The sequence below is a fragment of the Phyllostomus discolor genome, chromosome X (assembly GCF_004126475.2).
Source record: "Phyllostomus discolor isolate MPI-MPIP mPhyDis1 chromosome X, mPhyDis1.pri.v3, whole genome shotgun sequence".
Lineage (NCBI taxonomy): Eukaryota > Metazoa > Chordata > Mammalia > Chiroptera > Phyllostomidae > Phyllostomus > Phyllostomus discolor.
Genome location: NC_050198.1, coordinates 101,047,629 through 101,065,576, shown reverse-complemented (window position 1 = coordinate 101,065,576; position 17,948 = coordinate 101,047,629). Strand labels below are relative to the sequence as shown.

At 36.8% G+C, this 17,948-nt stretch overlaps 1 pseudogene; it reads left to right on the top strand.

Moving 5' to 3' along the window:
* Window positions 1–9,776, top strand: part of LOC114504911 — a 49,731-nt pseudogene extending 39,955 nt beyond the window's left edge.
* The last annotated feature ends 8,172 nt before the right edge of the window (window positions 9,777–17,948 follow it).

Here is a 17,948-nt window from a genome sequence, read left to right as displayed (position 1 = left end):
AATATTGTATGTCAACTGTCACTGGAAAATAAATTAATTTTTCACAATCTGGGATCATGCATATAAAGAACACATTCCTGTTTACCTGAGGTGGAACATAGAAAGTGGGAAAATTGGTGAAATAAGTTTACAGTTGTTCACATGGAAAATAATATAATAATTAGTAAATAATAATACAAGAATAAACTATGTTTCATGTACTTACAACTGTAAACCTACTTTTCCCCACCCTGTATTCATAATGAAATATTATGCAGCCATAAAAAAGAAGTAAATCTTTCCATGTGCAAAAACATGGATGGAACTTGATATTATCTTAAGTAAAATAAATCATAAAAACATACCATATGATCTCACTCACATATGGAATAATAATAAAAAACTCATAGGAACACAGAACAGATTGGTGGTTGCTAGAAGTTATAGTCGAGCGTGGGCAAAATGGGTAAACAGAGTCAAAAATACGAAGTCTCCATATTAATTCTTAATTTTTTAAAAGATGGTAAAAAGAAAGTAAAAGTACTATAGAATAAGTGATAGAATTAATGATGGTATTTCTTTTATTTTCAAATTAAATAAAATTGAAAGTAAAATTAGTCATCCCTGCATTAAAATTGTACAGTGTAATAAGCAGAACTTTGTAATCCTAAGTTCAATATCCAGCTATATCTCTTCTTACTGGGGTGATATTGGTCAAATAACTTCTTTTAGCCTCAGTTTCCTAGGATTAAAATGAGTCTACTAATATCTGCCATTTAGAGTTTTGTGAGGATTAAATGAGATATTAATACTATATTTAGCACAATTTCCATCTAGTGCTCACTAGATGGTTTGTTTGTTTGTATATCTATTTATTTGCATCTCTTTTCTATAACCCTATGTCCTTTTATGTCACAGGTCAATCTTCTGCCATCTAAGTAATTTTTAGAGTACTTTCTCTATTCTTGAGGGCAAAAATAAGTAACTTCCTTCTGAGGATGGCCAACTTCCAATCTATAGTCTCTCTTTGGCAAAGACCCTGAATGCCGTACTGTACACATCTGTATAAATACTTAATTTTTTCTCCTTTGTCTGGTGAAAGCAGGGCTCCCCATTTCAGGGTTCCAGTACATGTATCTTTATTTAAACCGTATTCAGTGAAAGGAAGGAAAGAGAGACAGACACACACAAGGAGGAAAGAGGTTTGGATCGTAGCACCACATTTATTCAGAGGACACAGTGCCAGGAAAAATGTGCACATTAATTGCAATTTGTTTTTTCCGTTTATTTGATTTTTTTCAAACAGGAATTTCTTGTTTCCTTAGATACTAATTAAATATCAGTTACTGAGAATTAGCCAGTGGACTTTTGATGTGGTAATGGATGACCAAATATTGTATTTATTGCACCCCCATAGCAGGAAACTTAATAGGGAATTTTGGGTTCAGTGCAGTGACTGGTTTTGTTTTCATGCATATATATATTTGTTTCATATGCAGTGGACTCAAAAACATACGAAGGGAGGAATTAAACTTAGTGTGGTTGTTTATTTTAAGATTTGAGTCTATCTTTTATTTTATAAACTTCCTGTGCATCAAGCTGATTAACAGCATTGTTGGTTCCAAAGAATTGTCACTCTTTAAAGCATATCATTACTCCATCTAACACACAACCTTAACCTTAAGCCTTTGGTTAGATTCAAATTTGCTCATTGTCCTCAACCACAAATTCTAATTCCAGCTGCTTGAGCACTATGCCAGAAAACAGACTGAAACATGAAAAAAGTCAGTTAAACTAGTGATTAGGTATCAGATAGAACAAAAACCATTCCAAACTTTCTGCCTGGATTCTGAGTTGTTTTTGTAACTGAACTTAATTACTCTGGTCAGTAAGAGAATGCAAAGTGCGGATAGAAAATTGTTGAGGCAAAGTCCTGGAGGACTAACCAGAAAGTTAATTCTGGCCAGCATTGGATTAAAGTCCCATTCTTTTCAGTATTTCGGCTTTTAACAAGGCCAGCAATAATATGGACCATCCTCGTTAAGTACACAGGAACAACTATGTGGCTTGGACATGTATATAGATGATGAATTGTGGAAATATCTACTAAGCAGTAAGCCAACTAGGTTGGACAATTCAGTTGTCCCTCACTGGCAAAGACAACTGTCTTTAAAGGAGACATAGCATGGTAGAAAGAACAGGCATTTAGAGTTAGGCAGAACTGACTTTGAATTACTTTTATTATAAATGTGACCTTGAGCAGGTTATATAATCTTTCTAGGTCTCAGTTTCCTCATCTGCAAAATGGGAATAATCAAACCTATCTTAATTCAACCAATAAGAAAAACACTAATCACTTCAAAAGAAAATGAGCAAAGAGCACAAGAAGTTTACAGAAGAACAAAATCTAAATGACTAAAAAGCATGAAATTTCCCATCCCTACTAACAATAAAAATGTAGGAATTAAATGGATGGAACTAGAAGCAAAGAGTGGAAAGAATCCATAATATTTCATTAAGGGAATAAATCATAATTTATTTGAGCTTTGTCCTATTTTTTGTCCTTTAGGTTTCCAACGTTGCTATTACAAATAATTATGTGATGAGTGGCTTTCCAAATTAATGTTTATTAGGATTCTGACTTTTCTCTTTGAACAACTTCTTAGAAGGTAAATTTCTTTGTCAAATGTTATGGGTTATGAATTATTTGAAGCCTTTTGATATTTTTGTCATTTTTCTCTTTTCAAATTACCCAAGATTCCAAAAATATTAATACAATATTTTCAAAGGTGTGGTGAAATGAGCATCCTTTCATACTGATGAAATGTAAACTGGCACAAGTTTTCTGGAAAGCAATTGCAAAACAATCACTACAAAAAAACATTTTCATGATCAGAACAATATAGCAAATCTCGGAAACTGTGTGTAGCAATTTTTTATTGCATATATCTCCCCAGGAAAGGGAAACAAAAGAAGAATAAACAAATGGGACTACATCAAACTAAAAAGTGTTTGCACAGCAAAGAAGATCATTGACATAATAAAAAGACAACCCACAGAATGGGAGAACATATTGACTGATACATCTGATTAGGGGTTAATATGCAAAATTTATAAAGAACTTACAAAACTCAACACCAAAAAAACCCCAAACAATTAAAAATGGACAAAAACCCTGAATACACACTTATCCAAAGAGGGCATACAGATGGCCAATAGACATACGAAAAGATGCTCAATGTCACTAATCATCAGAGAAATGCAAATTAAAACCATAATGAGATACCACCTCTCACCTGTAAGAATGGCTATTATCAATAAATCAACAAACGACAAGTCCTGGCAAGATTGTGGAGAAAGGGGAATGCTTGTGCACTGTTGGTGGGAATGCAGACTGGTGAAGCCACTGTGGAAAGCAGTATGGAGACACCTCAAAAAAGTAAAAATTGATCCGCTTTTTTACCCAGCTATCCCACTTCTGGCAATATATGCAAAGAAACCCAAAACATTAATTTGAAAGAACATAAGCACACCTATGTTCACTGAAGCATTATTTAAAATTGCCAAGATATGGAAGCAGCCCAAGTATCTATCAGTAGATGAGTGGATAAAACAACTATAGGACATTTTTTTAATGGAATACTACTCAGCTGTAAAAAAGGAAAAGTTTTACCCTTTGCTACAGTATGGATAGATCTGGACAACATTATGCTAAGTAAAATAAGCCAGTCAGAGAAAGACAAATACCATATGATCTCACTTATATGTGGAATGTAATGAACAAACTGAACTGACAAGGAAAATGGGGACAAACTCACAGATGGAAAGCAGGTGACAGCTGTGGGGGGGTAGGGGCTGGATGGATTGAGCAAAAAGGAAAAGGACTCATGGACATGGGCAACAGGGTGGTGATTGCTGGGGGGGGGGGGATATAAGGGGCCTAAAAGGTAATGGAAAAATACAATACAATGCAAACAAAGAACAATAGCATTTTTGTTATATGATAGCAGGATGGCTGTGAAAATTAAATGAGCTAGTTTGTTCATTGACTTACACAGAGTAGGTATGTAGCATTTCCTTCTTTAAATTTTAGTTTACCATTTTTGTTTTATTTAACTCATATATTGTAACTACAGTCAAAGTAATGACATCCTCCCCACCCTCTGCTCCCAAAGTTCTGAATCCTGCACATTTTTGTAGTTCTAAATCAGAACTCACTTACTTCCAAATTCATCTTTTCTCTGACATTTTTTCTCCTCCAGGATCCTTCAAAAGATATAGGAACATAACATAAAAATATGTACAAAATCATTCAGAATCAGGGAAATAAACATGAAAACCACAATGAGATATTACCACACAACAATCAAAATGACTAAAATTTAAAAAAATAGTGACAGCATTAAATGCTGGCAAGGATGCAGAGAAAGTGGATTACTCATACATTGCTGGTGGGAATGTTAATTGTACAGTCACTCTGGAAAAGTTTTGCAGTTTTTAATCAAAGTAAACATGCAATTACTATACTACTCAACAATTGTACTGTGAGGCATTCATGCTTGAGAAATGAAAACTTATGTTCACAGAAAAAGAGTCTGTAAATGAATATTCATAGCAGGATTGTTCATAATATTCAAGAACAGGGAATTGTCTACCTGCCATTCAACAGATGAATAGTTGAAAAAAATAGGTACATCCTAGGCATGTGATGTATCCATACCTTGGAATAGTATTCAGAAATAAAAAAGAATAAACTATTGATACATGCCACAATTTAAATGAACATTGAGGGAATTATGCTGAATGAAAAAAAAGATAAAGTCAAAAAGTTACATAATATTTCATTACAGTTATATATAATTCTGGAAATGACAAAATTACAGAGAAGAACAGATTAGCAACTGTCCGGAGTTAAGGATTCAAGCTGGTGTGGCTATAAAAGGTAGTGTGAGAGAGTCTTGCTAGATATCCAAAATAAGACAGGTCTGTATTTTAATTTTTGTGATTGAAAAGGAAATCCACACAGGTATAAAGCTGTAGAATACTTATTATGCAGACACATATAAATACACAAATGACTACAAGTAAAACTGGAGGTTGCTAAGAAAGATGGGTGCATTGTATCCATGTTAACACCCTGGTTGTGATTTTATACAATAGTTCTGCAATACATTACCATTGGGGGAAACTGGGCAAAGTATACGAGGGATTTTTCTGTATGATTTCTTGCAACTTCATGTACATCTCAGAAATTTAAGTTAAGTTAAAATAATTTCATTTAAAATAATTTAAATCAAATTATGGAATATATGTGTACATACCATAGGCCCTGCATTACCCTATAAATTCCATGCCCTTGTAGACATTGCTTCTTGGTTCCCACAACTCCCTGTAACCAGGCAATGTCTTCTCACAGACAACATCCCAACACAGAGTTGATCCCACCAATTTTAATGTATTTTATTTTATTGGAAAGCAAGACCCTCTACCAACAACAACAATTTTTATTACAGTGATAGGGCTTGAGGTCTTTCGTTGTTGTTTATTTTCTAATTATTCAATAGTGTTATTATAAAAATATTTTGAGCCCCTACAATTTTCTGAAAACTGTTAGAATATGGAGCTAACAGTAAAAACCCAATAGCTATTCCCCTCTTACAAGGCATTATTGAAAGCATTTTAGCATCATGATTTAAAGTGGAAAAATGGAGACAACTATACTTGAATAACAATAAAAAAGAAAGAAAAAAATAAAGTGAGTTGAGTCCCAGCTTCAACCCTCACTAGCCTTTGGGTCAGTTATTTAATCTGTTTCCTCATTCCAAAAAATAGAGATAATAGTACATAAATCATAAGGTTGTTATAAAAATTAATCATGTAAAATGATTAGTATGGTATCTGGAACAGAGTACGTACTCAATAATGTTACCCATTTTTTCTAGTGCTGATATTCTCTTGCTAAGCTCCTAGTATATGTGCTACTTAAGTGCTAAAGTATGTAGTAAAAAAAAGAGAGATGTTAATATATTAGTCTCCCAGGGATGCCATAATAAAGTATCACGAACTTGGTGGCTTAAAACAGAATCCTATCCTCTAGTAATTCTGGAGGATATAAGTCTGAAATCAAGGAGTTGGCAAGGTTGATTCCTTCTGAGCACTCTGCGGGGAAATCTGTTCCATGTTTCTCTTCTAGTTTCTGGTGGTTACTGGCAATGCTTACTGTTTCTTGGCTTGTAGACTCACCACTTCAATATTTTCCTCTATCTTCACGTGGCGTTCTCCCTGTGTATCTTTGTCCTCATACTCATATCCCTATCTTCTTATATGGACACCACCAGTCATATTAGGTTTAGGGCCCACCCTACTCCAGTATGACCTCAGTGTAACTTGATTATATCTGCAAAGACCTCGTTTCCACATAATTCACAGATTCCTGGAGTTAGGATTTCAACATGTCTTTTGGGGGGACACAATCCAACCCATAACATTAGGAGTGAGGATAATGGCTGATACTGAAATAATTATGAAAAGCCTTTTGGAAGAAGTGGGACCTGAGGTTTTGTTTGAACGGGCAAAAAAGGGTAAGCAATGGGGAAAGAACAATGGCAATAGCACAGGCAAAATGAGATGAATAAATTTACTTCTTTTTTTAACTCTTTCTATAGTTTGTCTCTGTGACTCACACTGGACTTTTATTAACCCATTAACTTGTTATTAGATTGACAGCTTTTGCTGGGTAGAGGTAGTTATTTCTTACCTGTCTGTCTCCCCTGCATTGTCTTTCTTTGGCATGGAATAAAGCATGTACTTAGTAAAAAAGCCTTCTAAGCTGAACAGAATTTAGCAATGTTAGCAAGGAGTTAAAGACTGAAGCAGTCTTCCAGCTAATGCAGATGGCTTCTTTCTCTGTAAGGTCTCCCCAAAGATAAATAAATCTGTTTGAAAGGTCAGATTCATATATTACAACTTTTGTGAAAATGCAGTAGAAAGAGTTCTAAGGGGCTGAACTGGAATAACTTTGAGAATGGCCAATGTAGTACTTCCCATCACATTAATTGTTAGAAGGGTTTTTTTAAAAGATTTTATTTATTTATTTTTAGACAGAGGGGAAGGGAGGGAGAAAGGGAAACATCAGTGTGTGGTTGCCTCTTGCACGTCTCCAACCAGGGACCTGGCCTGCAACCCAGGCATGTGCCCTGACTGGGGATTGAACCAGTGACCCTTTGGTTCACAGGCCAGCACTCAATCCACTGAGCCGCACCAGCCAGGGCAGAAGGGTTTTTTATTTGTTAATTTTTTTGCTTGTTTGATTAAATATTTAGATCAAATGTCTTTTTCTGAAATTAAAATCCATTGGCCTTACCTTGGGGCTTTGAGAATATGAAAATTAAGTGCTCTTACAAAACCGTAGTCCAAAAGTGATATTGAGTGGTGAAATCCAAGGTAGAGGAAGGGCAGTCAGGGATCCACTCAGCAATCCCAGAGTAAATCCTTTCTGTTTACATCTCTGAGTGCTGGACATAAACATTTGACCTACTCTATCCTTGTAACTTTTTTGAGTGTGATTAGGAAGGCACAGTAGACAAGATTTCTGTTTGATTCAAATCCAGACACAAGCTGCACAAATATATTTACACTCATAAGATGGATAACTAGGTCAGTGGTTTAGAGTTGGGAAATATGTGCTCCTCTCTTCCTCTCCCCCAGGGCCTCTGAACACTGAAGTATGACAGGAAACAGATGTGAGTTCCTTCCTGGGGTGTGTGTGTGTGTGTGTGTGTGTGTGTGTGTAAATCATGTCTTTTCTTTCCAGGGGAGTCCAGACAGCCTCATTTACACTACTTTTTATTAGTGTGAGTATATATAACAGATGAGGGAAAGGATTAAATGAGCTGCTAAATTTACAAAACTGGTAGAATCTTTTCTAAAGTCTAGATCTCCCTTTAAATTATCCACATAATGGACAGAAACTCTGCAACATGAGAAAATAAAGTTACATGTGCAAATTTGCAGGGAACCAGCCATAATCAACAAGCTACTGGTCATAGGAAAAGGACATTAATCTCAGAAGCCTGTCTCAAGAAGTTCATTAAATCTCTGGTACTATTTGGTGTTTTAGAACCATTAAGCCTGAGAAGGAATGAAGTCACAAACTAACGCTGGGCAGATTAGCCAGATTTGGCTTTGTTTCTAGAGCCACCATTCAATCCAATAGCTCTCCCTCTCAGAAGCTGTACACCCTGCATTATACACCTAACTTTAGCTTTCAAGTCTACCACTCCTCTTTCCTCAAGGAATATAGTATCAAAATTAAAGGTCGGCTGCTTACTTGCAGTCATAGTGCATACTAGAGTTGAAACTCACCTCCTCCCACATCTATCTTGGCCATTTCCTTAAAAAAAAAAAAAAGACATGATTATATCACTCAGTGGTACTGTGTTTCCATGACAACATAGTAATCAGTTGTGGCTTTGGCCAAGTATTTAATAATGGAATCACATTTTGGGTGATTGTTTTAAAATTTAATTGGGCATCAAATGAAATAACTGATTGGGAAGATTTTATTGCTACCTATAGGAAAGGAGACTTAGTTTTTGCTTCCTACTAAACATTGTCCTCCCCCTTCCTTAATTACATTCCCATTTTATTTACACATTCTCTGTGGGATTTGTCAACAAACTGTAGAGGAGAAATGTCTAAAAATCAGTATTACATGATTTCAAAGGGTAATTTTATAAATAGTCAGAGGTCAACATTAAGGTTTGCATAACCTGTTCATCTTATTTGAGTTTATATGAAGTCAATTTCACTATTTCATTCAGTGAGAATCTCAGTCTGGGTATAACCAGAATATCCATCCCAGCAACAATGGCACAATAAATTAGGCCATTGGAGCTCTGTTCTGTAGGAGAATTTGATTAACAGGTACTGAAAAAAGAAAAGTAGTAAGGAGAAATGTGACACTAAGAGTTAGACCAGCAATTTTCAACCTGCAGAGGAGGCACCCCCGCGGCGTTGGGGACTTGGTGCCGGCCAGGGATGCCAGTGTTGGCAGCAAGGCCCGGAAGGGGGTCGCATGGGGAGCCAGGGCATAGCTGGGACCATGGAAGAGCAGAGTGACCGCTCAAGAGGCCACTCAAAATCTTGGTGGTGGGGGACTTGGAGTGTGGCAAGAGGACACTGCTGCAGGTGTTCCCCAGGGATGCCTAAACCAGGTGTCCTGTCCCCGCCTTGCTTGAGAACCACAGTGGAGCTTTGAGATAGATATGTACCACATTGAGCTCAACTTGTGGGACACTTCAGGTTCCCCTTGCAGTGACAACCTCCAGCCCCTGGCCTAGCTAATTCAAATGCTGTGCTCATTTGCTTTGAAATTAGCTGACCAGAAACACTGGACTGTTTCCTCAAGAAGAGGCAAAGGGAGACTCAGGAGTTTTGCCCCAATGCCAAGGTTGTGCTGGTTGGCTGTATACTGGTTGTGTGGACGACCTGGCCACACTGAAGGAGCTGTCCAAGCAGAGATTTATCCCTGTTACATGTGAGCAGAACACTGTGCTGGCCAAGCAGGTGGGGCCTGTCCTACATGGAGTGCTCCTCCGGTCCTCTGAGGGCAGTATCCGGGATGTCTTCCACATGGCCACAGTGGCCTCCCTTGGCTGCAGTCATAGGCAGCTGCACGGTACTGACTCACGCCAGGGACTGGAGCAATCTGCTCAGCAGTGAGGACAGCCAGACTCTGGAAAAGGAGCCAATATGAGATACACAAGGATCCAGCCAAGAGTTGCAACCTCATGTGAGGAGCAGCAGAGCAGCAGAGTGTCAGCAGGGAGATGAAGAGCACAGCTGCTCCCCTGCCTGCACCCTGCCTTCCTGACCTCTGGATTTGGCCTGGGACTTCAGGGCGGGCTGAATGAGGAATTCTAGGTCAGGGACCCGAGGCAGAGGAAGCCACCATTCCCCATACCGTCATTCCCCTCCTCTCCACAGGAAGTGAAGGGAGCTGGCAGGGTAGGCCTCTGGGCCAGAAGCTGGGATAGGGTGGGTGGTGGGGAGTTTGGGAAGCTAGCATCAAGCACTGACCTTCGTTGAGCCTCGGTATATGAAGGGCAACTTCCCTCCTCACCCCCAGTCCCATACCCTGGTCCTGGCATCCTTCCCTAAGGAAAGTGTCCATTCCAGGACCGTTCCTTCTCCTCTCCTCTCACTTCTGCAGCTGTTCTCACTCATTTTAACCTCCAGGCAGCATGCACTAAATTAAAAAGCGGGTTGAGAAGCCCTTCCCTCCACATACCCACCAGTCCTAGCTCTTCCCTCCCCTCCCAAGAGTCCCCAAATAAAGCCCCATCTCCATGGAATAAAAAATTGTTTAAAAATGCAATACCTGACCACTGAGTGAGGGACACTGACCTCTTTTCCCTTAGATTGTCAAATAAAACATGACAACAGCCAACACGTGTAAATGCACCTTTCAGGAGAAACCCATATCGTAATCACAACTCTTTGCCAAGACAACACTTTGTCACTCTTTACGCTAAATGATATAGGACCACCAAAAACTTCAGGTGATACCTAAAGGATAGCCTCATAGGACGAAAGTGAGACCAAGTATCAGTTACACAATCTTTCAACCAAAGCATCTCCATGTGATCTATTTTCTACATTGAGTTCTATGTAAACTTGTTTGAAGAAAAGATAATGCTTTTAAACATTGAAAACCCCTAGACTATTAAAACTTCTCTGGTCATCAGTCTTTTTTTCTGGTAAAACTGGGATAATAATAACATTTACCACATAACCTATAATAACCCATTATGTTGTATCTTGTGCTAGTCTACTTCTCACCAGAAAAACAGGAGCTCCCTGAGAATAGATAACTGTCATTCATTCATAAAATAATCATTGAATGTCTATTTGTACCAGGCACTGGGTATAAGCAACTAGGTATTCATGATGAGCAAATTAGACATGGCCCTTGCCTTGCTGGAGCTTACTTTCTAATCATTTCAAAGTCTTTGCAACAGCCTACAAAGCCCTATATTATGGGGTTTACTCAATGTCTCTGACTTCATTTCCTGCTACTCAACCACTTGTATTTTATCTACACTGGCCTCTATGCTGTTTCATGAAAACTTCAGGCATGATCCAGACCTAGGACCAATGCACTAGTTGTTCCCTCACCTGCAATGCTTTGTGCTTAGATATGCATATGGTGAACCCCCTACTGTCTTCAAGTCTGCTTTAGTGTCACTTTCTTAAATGAAGCTCATCCTGACTGATCTATTTACAATTGCAACTCCCATTCCCAGCACTACTTATTTTCCTCTTACTAAGGTGTAATTTTTTGCTCTGCAATATTTCTCACTTTCTAAATACCATATGACTTAGTGGTTTAATATGTTTATCATTTATTATCTGTCTTTCCCTACAAGAATAAGAGCTCCACAAGGACGAACACAATTTTGTATGCTTTGTTCAATTAAATGGATGATAACAATGATTGGCACACAGTAGGTTCTCAATTACTAATTATTAAATAAATAGACTCCCAGAGACCTCTTCATACTTCTCCTTTCATGTGCCTTTTTGTACAGATTCCCTTATTCTGGTATTTCCAAAAACTGTATTTTCTCTTTCCTGCTCCTTTTTCTCTCCGTTTTCTGAAATATATATATATATATATATACCTCTCTTGTGTTTCATCCATTCAGAGCTCTGTTTTCTGTTAAGAAATCAACCAACCCCTCGGAGTCAAACAGAAAATAACTTAGAGGATATCTTCGCTTACAAACCCAAATAAATTAAGATGGTCGGGAAGATTTCAGGAACAGCACAAAGCTCCAGTGGGAGTTATTTTGGGCCAAGCAAACCTTTTTCTTGCAACAAGTTCATTCTATACTATCACTAGGTAGCAGAAAGACAGCCTGGTGTAACGGAAACACCCTGGGACATAGATTCAAGAAGCCATGAGTTTAGTCTTTCCTGACCACCCATTTGTTTGTGATTTTTGAAAATTTACTTAAGTTTCTCGATTCTCAATCTACTTATCTCAAAAAAGGATGGAGAGTAGTAATTGTTTTGTGGAGTTGCCAAAATGAGAAAACCAGATCATATAACAAATACACTTAGCACATATTAATCTGTTAATAAATTATAACTATCATTTCAGCACAATTTCTTGTCATAAAATTTTTGCACATTACTAGTTCCCCCCTCACAAGTTTGTGAGTATTTAATCACATAACAAATTAAGACACTAGAAACTGTTACACAAAGGATAATTGATTAGTTAAGATACAGCTATTAAGACAGAAGGCAAAAAAGGGCCATCTTTTAATGTAAGTCTGACAGTATAGCAGTATGAAAATTAATTGCCAATTAGGTCTATATAGGTCTATATATTAGAATAGGATGTGTTATAAGAAAGTAGGTGGTATCTGACAACTCACAACTCAAACTGCTTCTGAAAAGATTAGCAAATTTTTCGTTAAGAATTGCATTCTGATTATTTATCTGATAGAATCATTGTGTGAAATCTTTTCTTTGGATAAATGTCCCATGTTGTATTCTTTTTTAAGTATATTTTATTGATTATGGTATTACAGTTGGTCTCATATTTTTTCTCCCTTTTATTCCCCTCTGCCCTACATACCCCAACCAGCATCCTTCTCCTTAGTTCATGTCTATGAGTTGTACATTTAAGTTCTTTAGCTTCTCCATTTCCTATACTATTCTTAACCTTTCTCTGTCTATTTAGTACCTACCATTTATACTTCTTATTCCCTGTACTTTTTCCCCCATTCCCCCCCGCTCCCACTCCCCACTGGTAAGCCTCCAAGTAATCTCCATTTCTGTGATTCTCTTCCTATTCTAGCAGTTTGCTTAGTTACTTTTTATTTTGTTTAGGTTCAGTTGTTGATAGTTGTGAGTTTGTTGTCATTTTACTGTTCATATTTTTGACCTTCTTTTTCTTAGATAAGTCCCTTTAACATTTCATATATTAAGGATTTGGTGATAATGAACTCCTTTAACTCAGCCTTACCTGGGAAGCACTTTATCTGCCCTTCCATTCTAAATGATAGCTTTGCTGGATAGAGTCATCTTGGATGTAGGCCCTGGACTTTAATGACCTGGAATACTTCTTTCCAGCCCCTTCTTTCCTGCAAGATTTCTTTTGAGAAACCAGCTGACAGTCTTATAGGAATTCCTTTGTAGGTAATTCCTCTGTTTCCTTTTCTCTTGCTGCTTTTATGATTCTCTCCTTCTCTTTAATCTTGGGGAATGTAATTATGATGTGCCTTAGTGTGTGTTTCCTTGGGTCCAAATTCTTTGGGACTCTCTGGGCTTCCTGGACTTCCTGGAAGTCTATTTCTTTTGCCAGATTAGGGAAGTTCTCCTTCATTATGTGTTCAAATAAGTTTTCAATGTCTTGCTCTTCCTCTTCTCCTGACACCCCTATGATTCAGATGTTGAAACATTTAAATTTGTCCTGGAGGTTCCTAAGTCTCTCTCTTTTTTTTCTGGATTCTTATTTCTTCATTTTGTTCTGGTTGAATATTTATTTCTCCCTTCTACTCCAAAACATTGATTTGAGCCCCAGTTTCCTTCCCTTCATTGTTGGTTCCCTGTATACTTTTATTTATTTCTCTTTTCATAGCCTTCACTTTTTCCTCTATTTTGCAACTATACTCAACCATTTCTGTAAGCATCCTGCTTACCAGTGTTTCAAACTCTGCATTTGATAGGTTGGCTATCTCTTTATCACTTAGTTCTATCTTTGGAGTTTGATCTGTTCTTTCATTTGGGCCATATTTCTTTTTCTTGGAGCACCTGTTACATTGTTAGGGGTAGAGCCTTAGGTATTCACCAGGGTGGTGCAACCCACATGGCTGCATTGTGATGCAGTCTGAAACAGTGTTTCTTCTTTAACTCTTTGGTTGTCAGACTTACATATAGTTTGATTTTCTGGCAGTTCTGGTTACCTCTTTTTAAATTTATTGTTGTCCTTCTTTTGGTTGTGGGAGGAGGCGAAGTATATCTACCTACACCTCCATCTTGGCCGGAAGTCCCATGTTGGATTTTTTAAAACCACTTTGGAGTGAACTATCAGAATGGGTAAAAGTCTTCAAAAGACTCATAGCTACAATGATATTAGATTCGTCTAGCTCTCTAGACCAGCGACATACTTAGTGCCCCATATTTTCTCTTCTCTGTAAATTCCTGCTTGATTTGATCTCCAATTTACCTGGAGATTGAAAATTTTACCATCATTTTTATGTTCAATTTTATTCATTCACTTATTTATTTAACAAGAATTTGATAGACACTATATGCCATGCAGTGAGGATGCAAAAACATTTAAAATAAATAATTGACAAATAGACAAAGAGTAGGAAAAATATTTCCAGAATAGAACACTATCAGATACAAAAGTTAAGAGGCATAAAACCTACAAGTCTTTCTAAAAGGTGACTGCTCTAGCTAAATGATGGAGGAGAGTTAGACAGGGACTTAAATAAGCCATAATAAGAAGCCTATAACTAAATAATGAAGAAATTTTTTCATAGAATTCTTTTTTTCCTTCTGATTGAATTTATTCAGATGACACTGGGTAACAAAATTATACAGATTTCAGGTGCATAATTCTACAACACATCAACACATCATCTGGACACTGTATGGTGTGTTTACCACCCATGTCAAGTCCCCGTTCATCACCATCCCCCCAGACCCTTCTCCATCTCCTCCCACCCCACCTCCTCTCAGCAATCACCTCACTGTTGTCTGAGTCCATGATTTTTTTTCTTTTTTGCTCAATCCTTCCCCCCCAACACTACCCAGTCTCCCCCAACAGTTGTCAATCTGCTCATCAAGGAAATTTTTGTTGTTTTTGTTGAATAATGTAGATTGTTTATTGATAAGTAAACTTATATATAACATATTCTTAGATTAAAAATCAAATTATAAAGTAGTAGAAATAGTATGATCATATTTTGGGTGGTAAACACACAAAGCAATATACAGATAATATGTCCTAGAATTGTACACTTGAAACCTATACAATTTTATTAACCAATATCACCCCAATATATTTGATTAAAATAATAATAAAAATAAATCAAGAATAGCTATATTTATTAATACTTAAAACTTTAAAGGAATCAAAAATGTTAACAGTGGTTAGATTATGAATGATATTTTATTTTCTTTATACCATGCTATATTCTCTGAATTTTTAAAATAATATCTAATTCCATATTTTTTAACTAAATCATTTCTACTTTCAAAAACATCAAGTGGATTTTAAAACTACTTTTCAAAAAATATATAATCTTTATTGTATTTTTTCCATTGGCATTTAGTCCCCTTATATCCCCTCCTCTAGCAATCACCACCCTGCTGTCCATGTCCATGAGTCCTTTTTCTTTTTTTCTCAGTCCCTCAACCCCTAACCTTCCCCCACTAGCTGTCATCTGTTCTCCATCTATGAGTCTGTCTCTGTGAAACTACTTTTTTTGTATACACCCAGAAGGAAATTTGGTTCCCCTAATTACAGTGGGTCTCTAACAAAATAATTATAATGATCCCTTTGTTTCTGTATCACATTATTTTATTTTTCTGCCCATATATATTAAATTGCCTATCTCCTCCTATTCATTTTCTTAATCAGTATCTGGAGAATAAATAGTCCTGATTTTTGCATTCTATCCTAGTTTTAACTGAAGGTTAAGAAAGTTAAAAGTCAACAGACTCCTGAACAAAAGAAAATGTCAGAAGCTGTGACATTAAAGTAACTTTCTTACATAAAACAAGTTTGAAAATGTTTTGTTTTAGCAAACCATGAAAATGTTACCAAAATGCTAAAAATTTATCTATTTTAAAACTACTTTTTCGTAGACATCCAAGAGGAAATTTGGTTCCCTTGCTCTAATAATAGTATGGTAGGGAGGCGGGCCAGGTAAAGCATTTTTAATGATTAACTCATAATATCTGTAAATAAAACATTTTCCAATAATCTTTAAAGAGCAAGAATATATCCCAGGATATCTTAAAAGATAAATATAACTACATGTTTTACACAACAACTTGCATCATTTGGGTAAAATAGGGAATATACTTTTATATAAATTTATTCCTCATTAAGAATAGTTGAAAGAAAAGTTTGTCTTAAAAAATAAAAATAGGAACCCTTGCTAGTGTGGCTCAGTGCTTGGGCATCATCCCACAAAAGGCTGCCAGTTTGATTCCCAGTCAGGGCACATTCCTAAGTTTTGGGTTCTGTCCCTGGTCGGGGTGTGTCCAGAAGGCAACTGATCGATGTTTCTCTCTCACATCAATGTTTCTCTCCCTCTCTTTCTCCCTCTCTTCCACTCTCTCTAATAAAAATAAAAAATAAAAATTAAAAATAGCTAAAGGTTCTCAAATTTCTAACTGTAGTCCAGATTTGTTTCCTAAACTCTCATGTATCCAACTTCCTCCTTGACATTTCCACTTAAAAAATATTAACAATTAAAATATAAAAATGGGGCCAATATTATGTATACTTACATTGTAGTAATGTTAATTTTGTCGCTCTTGCTCTTGCTTGTTTTAATCCATTGACATAAAGACCTCAGCACCATATTAAGTCACACTATAACCTACAAAATTTGACAGCCTGGGAGGAATAATGCATCATTGCTCATTTCAAATAAAATGTCTAACAGAATAGTATTAAATATTGTAACTTTGAGCTTAGTCATATAAAACAAATAATTTATATTACTAATTGTAATAAAGAACATGTTCCAGTACATATAGACTTTACATATTCTTTAGAAGCCCACAAAATCCCAGGGTGTCTTATCACTCTCTATTTCAGACCCTGTAACATAGACACTAGGTTTTCTAAGTAAGATTTCCACAAATCTGAGAAGGGAACATTGATCAACTGACCAATTTTTTTTCACTATCTGTGCCTTGTATACCTTTATACACTTCCTCTGTCAATCAGGGAAGGATTTTGGTTTTAATTATTCCAAGAGCCCCAGTTGCTACTTCAGGTAGCAATATCACTGATTTCATATAGATATCACCATCTGAAAGTTTACATTCAACAATCTGTCCATGTAGAATAGCAGTTGTTTTCAGCAATTGATGTGGATGACTATAGTAAATGAAGGAAAACACACATATTTTGGCTTTAAAATATGAACATTACTGACACAGAAAAGTTGGCATTTGTTCTGCCTGTCACTACCAGAACCAATAAGTAGAGACAAGGATTGAATCTTTATGGACACTTCATTCAAATGCCAGTGATCTGAGAAGATGGCCAGTGTATGTACCCTTAAAATTCATCTTAATATCTCATATCAAGCAGACATTTTTATAAAGAGAAGAAAGGATAGGTAAGGGGTTTGGAAAAAAGTGTAATTGGATAAGAGTTGCAGTCCGGTAGTGATTTTCCTAATACTTCTTTATTTGTTGATAAATAATTCTTTACCTGTATCACAGACATTCCCTCTGTGGAATACAATGGCTCAGATACCATCTTGATCACTTGTAGACCCCCTGGTGCACAAAGGTTGAATTGCTTGTCAACCTCTTGAAGTCACATGATCATGTATTCCAGTTCCTGGAATAACAGCTTTCCACTTAAATTAGTTACTTAAGCCTATCAACTATGACTGAAGCTAAAATCTTTAACTCTTCAGTTCCCATCACTACTACATATTTTAAAGTGGCTGACACTAATCAGTGTTTTCTCATTGCAGCTCCAGGTCCTCAGCACTACATAAAAGAGCTCTAAACAATGGAGGTGTCAGGGCAATTTTGCCATCTCTCACTGGGCTTGCCTGGGACCTGAACAGAGCTCACATCCACACTGTTCTTGGCTCTCCACACTTAATTTTGGTATCCTATATAGACTCTCAAGCCACCCTAATTCAGCATGGCTATTTGAGGCTTTGCATGTTTCCATCTCAGAGTTG